This window comes from Macaca fascicularis, chromosome X, assembly GCF_037993035.2.
Source record: "Macaca fascicularis isolate 582-1 chromosome X, T2T-MFA8v1.1".
Classification (NCBI taxonomy): Eukaryota; Metazoa; Chordata; class Mammalia; order Primates; family Cercopithecidae; genus Macaca; species Macaca fascicularis.
Window position 1 is genome coordinate 88413058 of NC_088395.1, and position 6965 is coordinate 88420022.

A 6965-nucleotide genomic window follows, 5' to 3' on the forward strand; every position below is an offset into this window, starting at 1 on the left:
TTGATGGAGTAGCAAAAATGATTAAATTTATTGCATATTGGCTATTGAGTATATATATTCTTTTAGTATTCTGTTCAATGAAATGAGAAATATGCATAAAACACTTATGCTACATACCTGGAGTACAGTTGTTTCAGAAAACAGTTAAGTTGTTTGAGTTGTGAATTCAACTAGTGCCTTTTTTTTTTTTTTGGTTCAATCGATATTATAAGGCAAAATTAAAGAAGAGTTGAATAAAAACATTGTACTTCAGTTGGCAAATTTGTTTTCCTCTCAAAAGTATATGGATTAGGGATTCTTTTTGAGATTCAGTGTGGTAAGTTATTTCTCCATAAGTAGTTATTTTTACATTACGTGTCTCCTTTATATAGTATCTTTCTGTATTTGGCTTCTATCCTTGCCACAAATGATTTTTAAAAACTTTTTTGTACATGAATAACTTCTTCAGTGGTGATTTCTCAGATTTTGGTGCACCCATCTCCTGAGCAGTGTACGCTGTACCCAATGTATAGTCTTTTACCACTCACCCCACTCCCACCCTTTGCCCTGAGTCCCCAAAGTCCATCATAATATTTTTATGCATTTGCAACCTCATAGCTTAGCTCTCACTTATGAGTGAGAATATATGATTTTCTTTTTTAATTTTTGAGTTACTTTACTTAAAACAATGGTCTCCAGTTCCATCCACGTTGCTGTGAATGCCATTATTTTGTTCCTTTATATGGCTGGGTAGTATTCTATGGTATATACATATATACCACATTTTCTTTATCCACTCGCTGAATGATGGGCATTTGAACTGGTTCCATATTTTTGCAAATACAAATTGTGCTGCTGTAAGTATGTGTGTGCAAGATTTTCTTTTTTATTGTTTGTGTAACTTCTTTTCTTCTCAGTAGAAACCCCGTAGTAGAATTGCTGGATCATATGGTAGATCTATTTTAGTTCTTTAAGAAATATGCACACTGTTTTCCACAATGATTGTACTAGTTTACATTTCCACCATCAGTATAAAAGTGTTTCTTTTTTCACCACATCCAAACCAATATACATTTTTCTTTTAATTACTGTCATTCTTGAAGGAAAAGGGTGGTATTGCATTGTGGTTTTGATTTGCATTTCTTTCGTAATTAGTGTTGTTAAGCATTTTAAAAATATGTTTGTTGGTTGTTTATATATCTTCTTCTGAGAATTGTCTGTTTGTGTCATTTGCTCACTTTTTGATAGGATTATTTGCTTTTTTCTTGCTGATTTGTTTGAGGTTTTTGTAGATTCGATATTAGTCCTTTGTCAGAAGTATAGATTTTGAAGATTTTCTCCCACTTTGTGGGTTGTCTGTTTCCTCTGCTGATTACTTCTTTTGTTGTGCAGAAGTTATAAATTTAATTAAGTCTCATCAACTTATCTTTGTTCTTGTTGCATTTGCTTTTGGGTTCTTGGTCAAGAAATCTTTGCCTAAGACACGTCTAGTAGGATTTTTTGAATGTTATCTTCTAGAATTTTGTGGTTTCAGCTCTCAGATTTAAGTCTTTGATACATCTTGAGTTTATTTTTGTATGTGGTGAGAGATGAGAATCCAGTTTTATTCTTCTACATGTGGCTTGCCAATTATCCCAGGACCATTTGTTGAACAGAGTGACTTTTCCCCACTTTATGTTTTTGTATACTTTGTCGAAGATCAGTTGGCTGTAAGTATTTGGCTTTCTTTCTGGGTTCTCTGTTTTGTTCCATTGTTCTAAATGCCTACTTTTTTACCAGTACCATGCTGCTTTGGTGGCTATGGATTTATAGTATAGTTTGAAATCGGGTCATGTGACACCTCTGGATTTACTCTTTTTGCTTGGTCTTACTTTCGCTATGTGGGCTCTTTCTTGGTTCCATATGAATTTTAGGATTGTCTTTTCTAGTTCTGTGAAGAATAATGGTGGTATTTTGATGGAAATTGCATTGAATGTATAGATTGCTTTCGGCAGTATGATCATATGTACAATATTGTGTCTACCTATCCATGAGCATGGGATGTGTTTCCATTTGTTTTGACATCTATCATTTATTTCAACAGTGTTTTGTAGTTTTCCTTGTAGAAGTCTTTCACCACCTTGGTAGATGTTTTCCTAAGTATTTATTTTATTTGCAGTTATTGCTGAAGGGGTTCAGTTCTTGATTTGATTTCAGCTTGGTCACTGTTGGTGTATAGCAGAGCTACTCATTTATGTACATCTGTTCTGTGTCCTGAAACTTTGCTGAATTCATTTACCAGTTCTAAGAGCTTTTTAGATGAGTCTTTAAGGTTTTCTAGGTGTGCCATCATATCATCAGCAAACAGTGACAGTTTGACTTCCTCTTTACTGAATTGGATGCCCTTTATTTTTTTCTTTTGTGATTGCTCTGGCTAGGACTTCCTAAGTTGAACAGGCATAGTGAAAGAGGGCATTATTGTCATGTTCCGGTTCCCAGGGGAGAATGCTTTCAACGTTTCCCTATTCAGTATAATGTTGACTGTGGGTTTGTGAAAGTTGGCTTTTATAAACTTAAAGTATATTCCTCCTATGCCGATTTTGCTGAGGGTTTTACTCATAATGCTATGCTGGATTTTGTCAAATGTTTTTTCTTCATCTGTTGAGATAATAATGTGATTTTTGTTTTTAATTCTGTTTATGTGGTGTATCACATTTATTGACTTGCTTATATTAAACGATCCATGAATTCCTGGTTTGAAACCTACCTGATCATGGTGGATTATTTTTTTTTGATATGCTGTTGGATTTGGTTAGCTAGTATTTGCTGAGAATTTTTGCATCTATGTTTATCAGAGATATTGGTCTGTAGTTTTCTGTTTTTCTATGTCCCTTCCTGGTTTTAGTATTAGGGTGATACTGGCCTCATGTAATTATTTAAGGAGGATTTCCTCTTTCTTTATACTGTGGAATCATCAACAGAATTGGTACCAATTTTTCTTTGAATGTCTGATAGAATTCAGCTGTGAATCCATCTGGTCCTGGACTGTTTTGTTAGTGATTTTTTAATTACCATTTCGATCTTGCTGCTTGTTATTCATCTGTTCAGAGTTTCTGTATCTTCCTGGCTTTACCTAGGAGGATTGTATATTTCCAGGAATTTTTCCATCTCCTCTAGGTTTTCTAGTTTATGTACATAAAGGTGTTCATAGTAGCCTTGAATGATCTTTTGTATTTCTGTGGTATTGGTTGTAATAACTTTCATTTCATTTCTAATTGAGCTTATTTGGATCTTCTGTCTTCTGTCTTCTTTTTTTGGTTTATTTCACTAATAGTGTATCAATTTTACTTATCTTTTCAAAGAACCAACTTTTTGTTTTATTCATCTTTTGTACTTTTTTTGTTTTAATTTCATTTAGTTCTGCTCTAATTTTGGTTATTTATTTTCTTCTGCTGGTTTGGGTTTGTTTTGTTCTTGTTTTTCTGGCTCTTTGAGATGTGACCTTACATTGTCAATTTGTGCTTTTTAAAAACTTTTTGATGTAGACATTTCATGCTATGAAATTTTACCTTAGCACTGCTTTTGCTGTATCCCAGAGATTTTGATAGTTTCTGTAACTACTATCATTCAATGTGAAGAATTTTTAAATTTCCATCATGATTTTATTGTTGACCCAGTGATCATTCAGGAGCAGGTTATTAATTTTCATGTATTTGCATGATGTTGTGCATTCCTTTTGGAGTTGATTTCCATTTTTATTCCACTGTGGTCTGACAGAATACTTACTACAATTTTCGTTTTTTAAAATTTGTTGAGACTTGTTTTGTGGCTTATCATATAGTCTATCTTGGAGAATGTTTCTTGTGCTGATGAATAGAATGAATATTCTGCAGTTGTTGAGTAGAATGGTCTGTAACTATCTGTTAAGTATATTTGTTCAAGGATATAGTTAAAAGTCCATTGCTTCTTTGTTGACTTTCTCTCTTGATTACCTATCTAGTGCTTTAAGGGTAGTATTGAATTACCGCACTATTATTGTTTTGCTTTCTATCTCATTTCTTAGGTCTTGTAGTAACTGTTTTATGAATTTGAGAGCTTCAGTTTTAGGTGCATATATATATTTAGGATTGTGATATTTTCCTTTTGGACTAGTCCTTTTATTATTTTATAATGTTCATCTTTGTCTTTTTAAATTTCTGCTACTTTAAATTTTGTATGATATAAGTATAGCTACTTCTGCTCACTTTTGGTGTCCATTTGCATGGAATATGTTTTTTCACCCCTTTCCTTTAAGTTTATGTGAGTCCTTATGTGTCAGATGAGTCTCTTGAAGACAGCAGACAGTTGTTTGGTGAATTCTTATCCATTTTTTCATTCTGTACATTTTAAGTGGAGCATTTGGGCCATTTACATTCAATATTAGTATTGACATGTAAGGTATTATTCTATTCAGAGTGCTGTTTGTTTCCTGAATCACTTTTTTATTTTTTTGTGAGACGGAGTCTCGCCCTGTTGCCCAGGCTGGAGTGCAGTGGTGCAATCTTGCTCACTGCAAGCTCCACCTCCCAGGTTCACGCCATTCTCCTGCCTCATAACTTGTTTTTTTAATTGTATTTTTGTTTTAGCTACCCTGTGAGACTTATGCTCTAAGGAAATTCAATTTTGATATATTTTGAGAATTTGTTGCAAGATTTATAGCTTTTCTTTAGCAGTTATTGTAGTGCTGGCTTGGTAGTGGTGAACTCTCTCAGCAATTGTTTGCCTGACAAAGACTGTATCTTTCCTTCGCTTATAAAGCTTAGTTTAAATGGATACAAAATTTGGGGCTGATAATTGTTTTGCCTGAGGAGGCTAAAGATAGGACCTCAATCTCTTCTAGCTTGCAGGGTTTCTGCTGAAAAATTTGCTGTTAATCTGATAGGTTTTTCTTTATAGGTTACATGATGCTTTTGCCTCACAGATCTTGACTTTAAATAACCTGATGACTGTGCACCGAGGCAATAATCTTTTTGTGATGATTTTCTAAGTGTCTTTTGAGCTTCTTGTATTTGGATATCTAGATTTGTAGCAAGGCTGGGGAAGTTTTCCTCGATTATTCCCTCAAATATGTTTTCCAAACTTTTCAATTTCTCTTATTCCTCAGGAACATCAATTATTCTTAGGTTATTTAACATAATTTCAAACTTTTTAGAGGATTTCTTCATTTTTAAATTTTTTTCTTTGTCTTTGTTGTGTTAGGTTACTTCAAAAGCCTTGTCTTCAAGCTTTGAAGCTCTTTTCCTTACTTGTTTGATTTGATTGCTGAGACTATCCAGTGAATTTTCCATTTACCTGTGTCCTTTATTTCAAGTTGTGATTGCTTTTTATTTATGCTATTTCACTGGATATTTTTTCATTCACATTCCGTATCATTTTTTTTTTTATTTCTTTAAGTTGGACATCACCTTTTTTCTGGTGCCTCCTCTATTAACTTAATAATCAACCTTCTGAATTATCTTTCTGGCAACTCAGATATTTCATCTTGGTTTGAATCCATTGTTGGTGAGCTCCTGTGATTTTTGCGGGGTATTAAAGAAACTTGTTTTGTGACGTTACCAGATTTTTTTTTTTTTTTTTTTCTGGTTCCTTTTCATTTGGGTGGACTGTGTAAGAAGGAAGATCTGGGACTTAATGGCTGCTCTTCAGATTCTTTGGTCCCACAGGGTGCTCCCTTGATTTGTTGCTCTCCCCCTTTCTTTAGGTATGAGGCTTCCTGAGTGTCATACGGCAGTGATTGTTATTTCTCTTAGGGATCTAGCCACTCAGCAGAGCTGCCATTCTCTGGGTTATTACTGGGGAATGTCTGCAAAAAGTCCTTTGTTGTGATTTGTCTTCAGGTTTCTCAGCCATGGATATCAGCGCATGTTTTTTTTGGAGGTAGGAGGGGAGTGAAGTGCACTCTTTGAGGGTCCTTGGTTGTATTTTTGTTAAGTGTGCTGGTTTTGTGTTTGTTGGCGTCCAGCCAGGAGGTTGTGCTTTCAAGAGGCATCAGCCGCAGTAGTATAGAGGAGATACAAGCTTGCCCTAGGGTCAAGTGGTGGGCGGGGTCACAGAGTTCCCCAGAGATTATGTTTTCTCTCTTTGGCTACCAGGGCAGGTAGAGAAAGACCATCAGGTGGGGGCAAGGTTAGGGGTGTCTGAGCTCTGATTCTCCTTCTGTGGGACTTGCTGAGGCTGCTGTAGGGGATAAGAGTGTGTTTTCCAGGCCAAAGGAGTTGTGTTCCCAGGATGCTTATGGCTGCCTCTGATGCATTACACAGATCTCAAGGGAAATTGGGGAAAGCCGGCAGCCGCAGGCCTCACTCAGCTCTCATTCAGCCTGCAGCTCAAAAGACTGGTCTCACTCCCCCAACTCCCCCAACAGCACCGAGTTTATTTCTAGGCAGCTGGTGAGCAAGGCTGAGAACTTACTAGGCTACAAACCTCTTAGCTGAGAGAGCAAGCCAAATCAGTTTCTTCGCCGTCCCACAGAGCCTGTAGCAGCAATGCATCTCCCTCAAGGGGTCTGTGAATTCTCTCGGCTTTTCTCGTATGTTCCTATGGTAGTCCTTGGAGCAAAAGTTCCTGATGTCGGACTCCATAGGCTGCCCTGTCTGAGAAGGAACTTCAAGTTAGTCCTGTCTACCGTCTGCCATTTTTGGGGGATTAGCCTACTGACTGATTTATGGAACACATTTTTACTTCAAAAGGGGCTTACAGAAAAAGTGGTTATTCATGTTGGGATATTAGGAATATATTTTTTCCAAAAAACTACAAAAGAACTGTCAATTCAAGTACGATAACTAACACTATTTGTTGCCGATGATAAAATGTGAGCTTTCAAACGAAACTTAGAGCTTTGTAAAACTTGCATTTACCACCATGGATCTGACAGTTTTCCAATACTTAATTATTTTCGTATAATATTTATGGAAATAGTATCAAATGTGATGCATTTTTTGATATTGTATAATAAAATATGTTCACAT